This window comes from Lactuca serriola, chromosome 8 (genome assembly GCF_051521515.1).
Source record: "Lactuca serriola cultivar US96UC23 chromosome 8, Lser_US96UC23_V15, whole genome shotgun sequence".
Lineage (NCBI taxonomy): Eukaryota > Viridiplantae > Streptophyta > Magnoliopsida > Asterales > Asteraceae > Lactuca > Lactuca serriola.
In genome coordinates, this window is record NC_136415.1 from 2,299,134 (window position 1) to 2,312,842 (window position 13,709).

The following is a 13,709-nucleotide window of genomic DNA, read 5'->3' on the forward strand; positions in this document are numbered from 1 at the left end:
GAAAGCGGTTCCATCAACATACCATCAGTTTGTGAAGTTGCCCACTCCTTGGGGGGCGGTGAAGATCATGGGAGATCAGCAAGAATCGAAAGAATACTACAAAACCTCTATGAAATCCACGACCAAACCCCAACAAGCATATCAATTAAGGAAGGGGCACAAAATGTTCTAGAGACGAAGGAATAAGAGGTAAAGGAAGTGCCCCTGGGCATTAAGGATCCCTAAGATAAAGTCCTCATAGGATCCTCAATGCCTGAGCAGATCGGGCAAGATCTATTGAATTTCTTAAGAACTAGAAGCAAGAATTCACATGGAAACATGAAGATATGACAACTATAGACAAGAGTATTATTACTCATAAACTTAATATTGATCCTTCTTTCAGACCAATACACCAAAAGAGAAGGAAGTTTGCACTCGAAAGGAATCAAATCATCCAAGAGGAAGTAGAGATCCCCTCAAAACAGGGACAATCAAGGAAGTAAAGTTCCCAAGATGGCTAGCTAATGTGGTTGTTGTACAAAAGAAAAACGGAAAATGAAGGGTGTGCGTAGATTACACAGATCTTAACAAGGCTTGTCCTAAGGATCCTTTCCCCTACCACATATTGACTCTATGATAGACGCCACAGCTGACCATGAACTCTTGACCTTCATGGATGCTTCAGCAGGATTCCAACAAATCCAAATGGAACCATCAGACCAAGAAGATACCGCATTCATAACACCAACATGTATATATTGTTACACTGTAATGCCTTTTGGTCTTAAAAATACAGGTGCGATATATCAAAGATTGGTGAATCGGATGTTTAAAGACAAACTAGGGGACACTATGGAAGTTTATATTGAAGACATGGTAGTGAAGTCAATGAAAGCTGAAGATCACCTTAGAGACCTAAAGGAAGCGTTTGACATCCTGGACGAGTACAATATGAAGCTGAATCCACTCAAATGTCACTTTAGAATGAAGTCAGACAAGTTACTTGGATACATGGTGACCAAGAGAAGGATAGAAGCAAGCCCAAAACAAATAAAAGAAATCATAGAACTAAGATCCCCATTTTCAACAAAGGACATCCAAAGGCTAACTGGAAGAGTAACAACACTCAACAGGTTCATTTCAAGATCCTCAGAAAGGTGCAAGCCCTTTTACGATATCTTGAAAAAGAACAAGAGATTTGAATAGAAGGAGGAACACGAGAAAGCCTTCTAGGAACTGAAAAAAAATATCTAAGCTCTACCCCGCTATTAGTAAAACCTATAGATGGAGAACCACTTATTATCTACCTCTCGGTATTCTCAAACACGGTAAGTGTCGTTCTGGTCAAGGATCTTAACGGGGAACAACATCCTATCTACTATGTAAGTAAAAGTCTCCTGGATCCCGAAACCAGGTACTCTCACCTCGAAAAGTTAATTCTTGCCTTAGTGACTGCTTCTACCAAATTAAGACACTACTTCGAAACACACACTATACATGTAAAAACTAACTATCCTATCAAGAATGTCATGAGAAAACCATAAATGTCAGGAAGGATGGCAAAATAGTCAGTGAAGTTAAGTACATTTGACATCAAATATGAACCAAGATCTACCATAAAATCACAAGCACTAGCAAATTTTGTGGCTGCCTTTAGTGATGATCTACAAAACGAAATAGACATGGAAGCCAATCGACTCCTAGAAGACGAACACCTGGGAAGATGGATGCTATTCATAGATGGAGCTTCAAATCAGAAAGGAACAGGCCTAGGGATCACATTAAAGTCGCCACAGGGGGACATCATACCCCAGGCAGTTAGTTGTGAATTCAACACTACCAACAATGAAGCAGAATACGAAGCACTCATCATGGGACTACAATTAGCTAAGGATCTTCAAATCAAGTATCTTCAGGTATTTGTTGATTATTTATTACTAACCAATCACTACAATGGATCTTATGCAGTGAAAGGTGAGAAATTAGCATTATACCTAGAGATCCTCAAAAAATTAGCTTCTGATTTTGAAAACTTTAGCCTAACCCAAGTTCCTAGAGAGGAAAACACAGAAGCATATACATTAGCCAATTTAGGATCCTCCCTTAGGATCCCACCAGAGACGAAGATTATTATAACTCACATAATAACCCCAGCCATAGAAACCCTCTCCGACAAATCAGAAGATCCTAAGCATCCGAAAAGCACAACAACTATTGAAGATCCTGACCCTAGGGATCCCGAAAAACAGGATCCTCAAAGAAGTCCGCGATCATGGACCCAACCCATTATGGAGTATCTCCAAAATGGAACAATCCCGATAGGATAAAAAAGTGAAAGAGCATTCAGGATGAAAGTCTCAAGATTCGTGTCAATCCAAGGGAAGCTTTATAAAAAAATCCATGGCAGGAGCATACCTAAGATGCTTGGAAGATCCTGAAGCTGCAGAAGTCTTAAAGGATATACACGAAGGAGATTGTGGCAATCACACCGAAAACAGATACTTATGCTCCAAAATACTAAGAACATGATACTATTGGCGAACCATGATGAAAGACTCCTTTCTATATGCTCAAAAGTGTGATGCTTTCCAAAGACACAACAACATCCTACATCAACCGACAGAACCTCTACATCCATTTATCTCCTCATGGCCATTTATGAAATGGGGGATGGATATTGTAGGAAAATTTCCAGTAGCCCCAGAAGGAAAAGTCTTTATGTTGGTGATGACTGATTACTTCTCCAAATGGATCGAAGCTGAAGCTTTCGTCCAGGTAAGAGACAAAGAGGTAGTATCGTTTATTAAACGTAATATCTTGACCAGGTTTGGAATCCCGGTTGAAATCATATGCGACAATGGATCCCAATTTATTAGAAGAAGAACAAGAGACTTTTGCACAAGCTGGGGGATCAAAATGATAATGTCCACTCCTGTTCTTCCCCAAGCTAATGGTGAAGCAGAGTCCAACAACAAAACCATAGTTAAAAATTTGAGGAAAAGGCTGGAAAAAAAGAAGGGAAGATGAGCAGAAGAACTTCCTTTCGTTTTGTGGGCAGATAGAACCACTTCCAAAGTAGCCACAGGTCAGACCCCCTATTCCTTGGTGTTTGGGATAAAACCAGTGATCCCTACTGAAGTAGTGATCTCGAAGCTAAGATACTTGCTGCAAGACCAAGACAACAATGACAGGATCCTAGCATAGGATCTTGACACTATTGATGAGATCAGGGATCTCGCCAAAATACGCATTGCTGCTCATCAACAAAGAATCACCAAGGATTACAATAGGAATACAAGGGTCAGAAGGTTTCAAATAGGAGACTTGGTATTAAGGAAAACATTCCAAAACACCAAGGATCCTAATGCGGGAAAATTGGCTCCCAAATGGGAAGGACCATACCTTGTAGATGCTGAAGCAGGAAAAGGAGCATACTGGCTAGCAACACTCGAAGTAGACGTTCTACCAAGATCTTGGAATTCCATACACCTCAAAGAATACTACATGTAAGTAGGATCGAATGATCCACAACAAAACCAAGGTTCACATGTTTTTTTACCTTAAAATTATTATTATTATTGATTCTATCCTCAAATACATTACTAAATTAAGCATCGGAGGGGTGTTAGCTAGACTAACGCCCACCCTTAGCTAATGTTTGCTATGGAGAACAACATATAGTTATGGATCCTCAAAAGTGAAGATCTTGAAACATCGGGATCCTCATAATCGAAGATCCTGGAACGTCTGGATCCTCGAGTTTGAACACCCTGAAGCATAAGGATCTTGACACATAAAGATCCCAATACTTTGTAAACTCCATTATATTTAACAATATAATCTCTAAACTATCATGTACACAAGATAGAGACTGATCATCCCTCCCACGCCTAAGGGTACTTAATCCCCTCTAAGGTTTAAAGAGCTAATTACCTCTTTCACACGAAATAAGGTTTATACACCTCGCTTGGACGCATGATATCTAAGTGTGGGACACGGGTAAGGGGATCATTTCACGATTCAGTGGCTTGGCAACCCTCTTATCTTTGAACACAAGTTGAGATCCTTACGGTTTATAACATTTTCATGTTATCCAGAAATTGGGATCCTACCCCAGTGATTACTCCAGGAATATAACATTTTCATGTTATCGGGATTTTACCCCAATGACTACTTAAGGTTTATAACATTCTGATGCTATCAAAGATTGGGATTTTTCACCAGAAATTACGTAAGGTCTATAACATTTTCATATTGTCACACGTTGAGAATGTCCCCCAGAGAACACGGTCAAATTGTAACATTTTCATGTTACCTGACCAATGAATTATATCTCAAGTAGGGATCCTCCCCAGAATATAAAATTAGCATGTTATCTATTTTGTCTAATCTAAACAGGTTACCCTAAGGAGAAATTTCCCTTACAAGATCCAAGATCTTTATTTTGTAGGATCTCTGACGGTAAGGATCCTCGCCCTTAACGATCCTCATCGACCTTTGTTAATAAGGGACCTCATTCCCAAAATTGAACCAAAGCTCTCTCCTAAGTTGGAGTTTATCCTTAGTAAATTCTAAAATTCAAAGACTCATGAAGCTTAAAGAGAAACTCGAAGACAATCAGGTTCCATCTTTCCTTAACTTTAAGGTTTTGAAATTAAGGATACTAAACCAATCGTTGACATATAAACTTTCGTCACTTCGGAGTAATTCGCTATTCTGATATCTTCGCAGAAGTTTTAAAAGTGTATTAAAAAACTCTTATGAGTTGCGAGTTAATCACTAAACTTCTAAAAGCAACTTTTAGATCGCTTAAAAAAGTCAGTTATTGTTATTTTTTTAGCTAATCGTTATCAGTTCATTTTGTTTTAAGAATCATTCACTTTTTTTAGGATCTTAACTGTGCAAAGACCTTAGTATTGTGTTATGCAGGAAATAGAGAAAGACGAAAAGAAAATCAACCATTATATTCAAAAACAAAAAGGCCTACAACCTTACAAAATTCATGCGCCAAAAGATTATGCTACCCTAATCACCTAAAAGGCCTAGGCCTCATCCTGGTCATCATCGACCTTCTTCTCTTCCCTTCCCACCCCCCCCCCCCCCCCCCCCCGGTCAGCCGCAACACGGGACCCTGACTGGTGGTAGCAGGCTTGCCAGTTAATTTGGCTAATGCCTCGCGCCAACCAACCATGTCCCATGATCCTGCATTTTTAAGATCCTTAGCCAGAAAGAGCCATAAAAATTGTTACTTTATGGACATTCGTGTCCATTGCATGTCTCTCCTAAAACTATGTCAAAAAGGGGTAAAATGGAGTCAAAACTCCACGCATTTCACCAAACAACAAGAGAGTCTAGATCTAGAACATGTGAGGACTAAGGGACCTCAAGGAGTGATAATGTTGCCAACTTTATCCAAACCAACCATTCATAACCACAAATCATGAAGGAAAAAGGGCTCAAAACTTAAATCCACAAGAGATGAACCAAAAATATGGGAACTTGGAGACTTACACAAGTCCAGAAAATGCACAAAGAGATGAAAATGAGCTTGCTAGTTGATCATTTGCTCCACAAACTCTTCGTTAACCTTCAAGTAACCAAAACACCATCAAAGAGCAAAAAGGAAAAATAATAGGTTAGGGTTTCATTTAGGGAGGATGGACGTCGTAGAGAATGGCCTAACTATAGAGTTAAGACCCTTAAATACGATAGAAACACTAAAAATTATGGGTTTGGGTTGTAGCATTCACCACATCGTGACACCCTTCATGTCACGTCATGGCATATAATTTTCCTAAAAAACCATGCCTTTGACTCCTTTATAACACCAACTGGTCCATTTTGGGAAACGAGTGTTACATGGTGAGTCTTTTCACTATCCTATATTGGATGCTAAACTGCTTTTCTGATATTTACATGAATGATTGTGGTTAGATCACATCACTTGTATGAGAGACTGTGGTTGGATCAAGGACATAGCCTTATAGGTGCAAGAGTGGGCCTTGACCCACCCACAAAAATTGAGGTTACATATATGATATGTAGAATATATATTTATGTTAAATAAAAGGAATAGTTTGTGATAAACTTTAGTAGAAGTAAAAACATTGTTGCCTATGTCGATTAGAATGTATTTTTGATTATTTTAATGATGTAAGACAACATCGTGTTAAACTTAAATAGACAATTTAGTTTATAATGCATACATAGTTATATTTTGTTATCGATTGAAAATTTTCTCGCTCGTTCATATTTAAAAAATTATTTAGAGCTTACCCTAAAACAAAATCATGGGTACGTTGCTGGATGGATCACAATACTTTTATGAAAGATTGTGGCCGGATCACAACACTTGTATGGAAGACCATGGTTGGATCATGGCTAGAAAGACTGCAGTTGGGCTATAACACCAAAAGTGATTGTAAGACTATGGTTGGATCATAACATTCACATGGGTTGAAAGATACCCCTAGGCCTGAGCCAACTGATTTGTATGGTATGTGGTATTTTGGGGAATTCATTAAGATTTGTGCTTACAGTTTTATATTTAAAATGTTTCAGGTACTTCTGGTTCCAAAGGGAATAGTTCGACTTGATCACACTTCATTCCCTAGTGTTTTATTCCATATTATCAATTTTGATTTACTATGATGTTTGAGAATACATTATACATTGTCTGGCTTTTGAATAAATGGTTGTACGGTGTTTGGTGGTTTAAAAATAAAATTTTTATTAGTATTTTGGGACGTTACATATATTTTTAAAAACATCCTTACATTTTGGATTTATGTGTGAAAAAAATCTTTATATTCTGTTGGTGATCGGTTTACCAGTAAAATAGTTAAAACAAACACAATTGACGGTTTTTGGGACTAAATTGACTAAAAAAATAATGACTAAATCGAGTATGAGACCTAAACATAAGAACTTTTTAATAGATTTCACAATTAATCGACTTTCATAATTAATCAAAGACGTAAATCAAATTACACGTTATATGTGTTTAAGATTGGGTAAGCGATGACCTTTTTTTTGTTTCCTTTGATGTGCATTTTGTTTTAAGCTGTAAGTCTAATACTTCATACGTACACTTTCCAAAAGAAGAACAACACCAACAAATGAAACGTTACATCATGTCCAACAATTTGTCTTGTAAAAAGCCACATTAGGCAGCATGTTCTCACTTATTTTTCGGCATTTAAGACCAGGTGACCACATAACATATGAACTTTTTGGTGGTTTTGATGTGACTCTAAAAAAAGCATGTTGTAGATGATGTATAAATCCGACGTTGAAACGGGTTACGACAAATCTTGTCCGGTTATCCTTTCTTACCTCGCTAATTGATAGAATTAGTGACCGATTTTTCCAAAAGAAATAATGATTTAAAAGGGTAATATATTTTTTGATTTGTAAAAATTTGTTCATTGATTTTTTTCGTCCATATTTATCCCCTTCAACTTGTTAAATTGTACACATTCAGTCCTTATAACCGGTTACTCCAGGTTAGCCGGGAAAAATGGCTTAGTATAGTAATATATTTTTCATTTGGTACACATTTAGTGCTTAATATTTTTGTACATATTTAGTCCTTAATATTTTTTTTCTTCAAAATAAATCATTTTTGTTTTTGTAATAATTCAATACTTATGAATGATTTCTTTAGGTTTTTCTCACGACATCTTACATGCGGCAATCATCTATGAGTTCTTTGGGGTTGTTGATTCTTATTTCCAACGCGATCTCAACTGTTTGGTTGCGTATGTCTTGTGGTTTGACTTAGGTCTTGTATTCTGAACGTCGTAACTTCTTCATACGATATCAAATTGTAACGATCTTTATATCTACGCGTTCGTTTTTTGAGTCTACTACAACTTTCGTTAAGATTACTTTTGTTAAAAATGTAATATATTTTTACTTACGATTTTATAAAAAAAAACATCCATATATGCATTCATAAAAAACATTTGAATATAAAGATCATAAGTAAAAATATATTACTTTTTAATGAGAGTAATGTAAATGAAAGTTGTAGTAGACTAAAATACTAACACATGAATATAAATATCGTTAAAATCCGAGATTGTATGAAGAAGTTATGACGTTTAGAACACATAACCTAAACAACCAAGTAGTCAAGATCGTGACGGATATAAGCATCAAAAGTCTCAAACATCTCATTAATGAATATCCCACACAAGATGTCGTGAGAAAAACCTAAAGAAATCTTTTATACGTATTGAATGAGTACAAAACAAAAATGACTTATTTCGCAACAAAAAAATATTAAGAACTAAATGTGTACAAAAATATTAAAGACTAAATATTTACAATATGAGAAATATATTACCCTATTAAGTCGTTTTTACCAGCTAACCTGAAGTAGTCAGTCATAAGGACTGAATGTGTACATGAATGTGTACAGTTTAATAAGTTGAATACATAAATGTGGACGAAAAAAACTCAGTGACCAAATGTATAAAAGTCAAAATATATTACCCTTTAAGCCATTATCCATTTTCAAAATGTTAGCAATTATATTTTTAGTAGGATTGTTAATGCTTATTTTCCTAGTAATGCACCTTCCCGATTAGCCCATATTATTTTTTAAGATTGTTATTTCGTGTTCGTATAATTTGCATGTGCTATAGGACAATAGTCAATTTAGCTTTTAACTTTAGGGAGATATTCGACCAAATATTATAAACCAATATCACATAATAGTTATTTGTTTATATAAAAAAAATTAATTATATGATTAGGGCAATTTTTAAGAAAATAACTACTCTTTTTATTTTCCAACAAGCTAACTAGTTGAGTAAATTACACGGATGGTCCCTATGGTTTAGGGTAATTTGCGCGTTTGATTTTTAACTTATTTTTTCAACTCGTAAGGTCCCTATTATTTGTTTTTGTTACACGCTCGGTCCCTGTCTTACCTAAAAAGACTAGTTTGCCCTTGATTTTTTTAATTTATTTAAATAAACACACCTCCAACCCCACATTACCTTACCTAACCCACCATTTTTCCCTATTTAAATAATAGTCTTTTTAGGTAAGATAGGGACCAAGCGTGTAATAAAAATAAATAGTAGGGACCAAGCGCATAACAAAAACAAACAGTAGAGACCTTCCGAATTAAAAAAATAAATTAGGGACAAAACGCAAAAATTACCCTAAACCATATGGACCATTCGTGTAATTTACTCTAACTAGTTACTCGGTATAGAGATTCCAAAATTGATGAAAACGGATCAACCCCATTAGTGAAGTCCCTTTGTGTATGTTTAGTTATATATTGCGTGTGTGTTATATATATATATATATATATATATATATATATATATATATATATATATATATATATATATATATATATATATATACTAGGCGATATTCTACACATTACGCAGTTATATTAAAATATTGATAAGTATATGTTATTAAAATAAATATACTTTTATTAGTAACTTCAAATTAATAATTTTTACACTAATTTATTATAAAACATTCTAGGTATTTTAAATAAATGATCAACATTATCAAAGATGAGTGTATGAAATCATTTTTATAATGGATTTATGAGTATCAAATAATAGATCCAATATAATTCTATTTAAAGTCGCAACATCTCAAAAGCCGATACTCGTGAAAATAAAAATAAACTCAATTTAGATAGATATATTTTATGTGATATTATTTTAATGAAATATATCTATAAGTTGTATATGAATTTCGAATTATGATGTAGGTTTTATAGTTAAAATTATATTTATATTTTTATTATTTTTAATGAATTTTAAAAATATCTTTTTGATACATGTTTTATATTTAATATATTTAAACTTTTAATATTTCTAATCTAATTTAAACTATCTGTTTTTGTTTTGAGGGAAAAAAATATTATTATAAAAAGTAAACTTTAACCAACTTTTTTTTTGTTAATTTGATATTTTGATTCAGATGTAATATTTAAACTTTTTAAATATTTAGAAATAATAGGTTTTGAATATATTATAAAAATTATGTTTTGAATTAACATCATGTTTAGATTAACTAACTAAGTATATTATATAAAGAATAAATAATTAAGATTGAAATTAAATAATATTGGATTTAATATATTAATTTAAAAAGAAGTTGAAAAGTTAGGGGTTTCAAATGAACGTGGATGAAAGAAAAACATTTTTGTTATAAGTATACTAGGCGAATAGCCGCGCATTGCGCAACGTAATTACGCACTTAAAATTTTGACAAATAAATATTAAAATTAATATATGTTATTGATATTTATATCATAAAACCTTTCATATTTTACCCTAATATTACATGTTATTCAAAATACGACATTTTCATTTTTAGAAATATATTATTTATTTATTTATTTATTTTTTAGTATTTGATGGTTGTTTTCTATCAAAACCAAAACATCCAACAAATATTATGAAATCTATTTTTGTTTCTCACCACACACCTCTACTGTTGTGTTTCAATCCAGATTATGCAACTGTAAATACGCAAAGTGACATTTATATCCATTAATATCGACTAAGTAAATAATGTGATGTAATTATTATTTGTTAAATGCATATCGATCCATCATATTAATTTTCATATTCCAACATCGGCAAACTAAAACCACATAGGCATAGTCTGGATACCAACATCTAATTTCTATTAGAGAACACTACAAGAAAAAAGGCCTTTTACGACGCTCATTGCGCGTCGTAAAACGCTCAGACGACGCGCAAATGCGCGTCAAGGAAGGCCCTGTCATAAAGAGAGACGACGCGCATTTATGACGCGCATTTACGACGCGCGTTTACGACACGCAATGCGTATCAAGGAAGGCCCTGTCATAAAGGAAGATGACACGCATTCGCATGTCGTAACCTTACGACGCGCGTGTTAATGACATGCAATGCGTATCAAGAAAGCCCCTGTCAAGAAAGGCCATGTCATAAATGAAGATGACACACATTTTTGCGTATCATAATTTTAAATGTTTAAAAAAAATATTTTTAATAGATTTACTAATTTTCAAATTAAATTTGAATTTAATGCCTCATAATAGAAAATAAAATATCATATACAAAAAATATAATCCATTTCATAAAATTTAATGTCATATACAAATAATCATTCCAATAGTAAGTAAATGTAACACATTGCTAATATTGCATAATATTTATTATTGAAAACAAAACATGTACAACATTAAAAGAAACCCTTGAATAAATTCTCCTTTGACAATCACCTTTGACAATTTTCTTTCTACAAGAATAACCTGAATGCAAGAACTTTGAGAGGCTGCAAGGCACTAATATGTCAAATTTGTTTGTCTGCATGTTTTCAGCCAAATATAGGAAATTTCAGGAGTATGTATACATGTCATTTACACACACACACACACACACATATATATATATATATATATATATATATATATATATATATATATATATTGACATAACATAAAGCATACATTGACATAACATAACTAATTCCAAACAATTCAAACATGACAAAGGGAAAACAAAGGTGGCATACCTGATGCATTCACCCTCATCTTACAAGAAACCCTGCATTTGCTTCAATTTGCCAATTTCACGTTTCAGGTATCGATTTAAAGAATTGGTGGGATCGCAAGCATGACGTACCGGAGGGCGTTTCTGTCGGCGATCGATACGCAATCGTACCCCGTTTGGGATCGAGCCGTTTGGAACGTGGATCGTGACTACTTTGGCGAATCCTGTGACTATGGTCCCCAATTCCTCCACGACTCCATGGAACATTTACACAATACCCTTCTCCACCCATGGACCCCACCTGATAACATATATAAGAGTGAAATGACCATTTTACCCTTCTCGATGTAAAAAATGAGAGAGAAAAAAAAAATTAGGGTTATGTTTACCTCATGGGCAACGCCTGTACCAGGGTAGAATTTTCCACCTTCATGTCTATGTAAGGATATATACAACACCTATAACAATTAAAACCAGTATCATCAGAAATAGTCAGATAGTAATCTACAATGTTATTTATGATTTAAAATAAATTAATCAACTATATTGTTTTATATTTATGTTGAGTTTCATTTTTTTTATAGGAGAATGAATGATAGTTAATTTTACATGGCCTCCTGCAATTTATTACCAGGAAACACTTATAGTGTTTATGTTTTTTTTAAATATCACAAACTCTTTGTACCTAGCAAACAACTGTTCTCTAATATTACAAATTTTATAAAATTTTAATTTGCAAAACTAAAAGATTAAACATAAAAGCTCATTAGAATCCAAATAACTGTTCTCTAATATTACAAATTTTATAAATAAAAATGGGTTATATTGCAAATTTTCATTCCATTCCTTCAAAATGAGAATTTACAAAAGAGAAGGAATCACACACACCTGCAGTTGCCAAGATGGCAGCAATTGCTCGAAGACGATCTGGTCTTTCTGGATGAGGAAGAGACTTCCTTTCAACCTACAAATTACAAAGATCAAAAAATGATGACATCAAAGTTTTTTATTTATAAAACCATCAAGACTATTAAAAATATTTTTTTTTTAAAAAATGAAAATTGAAATATCGGGAAGAATTCTTACTTCAGAATGAAGCAACATCCTGTCATCCAAATTAACAAAAGTAAAGGTCATATAAAACTATGTTAAAAAACATTTGATGTATAAAAACTAAAAAGAAACTTTTGCAAGGTCTTACAAAATTCTTCATTTGAAGATGACACTAACAAAATACTACCAAAAAATCATATCCAAAAACCACAAAAGAACATGCTTCATACCATCCTCAGTCAAACAAACTGAATCCCATATCCTGCAAAAAAATATGAAAAAAAAAGATAGTCAAAAACATGCAACCATAAAAAAAACAGTTTAAAAACAAACAATGAAGATCAATGGACATAAAAGACTTACATCATCGGACTCTTCTTTCTCTACAACTTTCTCCTCTTTCTTTAGCTCAGCTGCAGCAGCTGCAGCGGGAGCAGCACCACTACCACCTGTGGCGGCAACTGCAACACCACCACCGCCACCTGAAGGAACAGAAGCCAACTTCTCCCTTCCAGATGCAATCAATTCGGTGATATCTTTACCCTTAACCTCCGACAAGAGTAATTCAATTCTATCTTCATCATCATCAGCTCCAACTGCATTAGTGAATATGATCATTATAATTGCCATTAAGCAAATCATACAGTTTATGAAGTTCAGGGTTTACATGGATGCAACATGGCACCTTAATTAGTGAGGACTGTTGGAACAGGTCCCAACCTTCTCACTCACACAACACAGATATATATGTATGCAGAAAGCAAATATAGAGATATGAAAGTACTTTGGACTCAAAGCTGCTGCACATTGACTTCTCATATTCAGAAAACAAAGGCTATATATATAGCCTGTAGTACATATCCAATGGAAACAAACTAAAACAGTCTACAAGGTTCTTATCTCTTGATCTTGCTAAACTTACTATTTTCTTCCAATACAAAGAATATGATCACTTGTTTATTTTGTAAACAAAGGTCCAAAATAGGACAGAAGAAATAAAAATATATTACAAGCCATCAGCTACAAACCTACAAAAAAATACATATTTTCCATGTTTGCTCTTTCCAACAAGTTAAAAACAAATTAACATCAGGAAGCATGAACTATTATAGCATGAAAAATTTAAAATATATACTTATTTCATGT

At 33.8% G+C, this 13,709-nt stretch overlaps 1 pseudogene across 1 annotated transcript; it reads right to left on the reverse strand.

Annotated features, from left to right (window-relative positions):
* Positions 1-12,624: 12,624 nt before the first annotated feature.
* On the reverse strand, positions 12,625-13,193 carry LOC145065741 (large ribosomal subunit protein P2y pseudogene; annotated as a pseudogene). The gene is made up of 2 exons (XR_013688523.1): positions 12,927-13,193; positions 12,625-12,825 (listed from the first exon to the last, which is right to left on the reverse strand). The product of XR_013688523.1 is annotated as a large ribosomal subunit protein P2y pseudogene (transcript).
* Between the last annotated feature and the right edge of the window lie 516 nt (positions 13,194-13,709).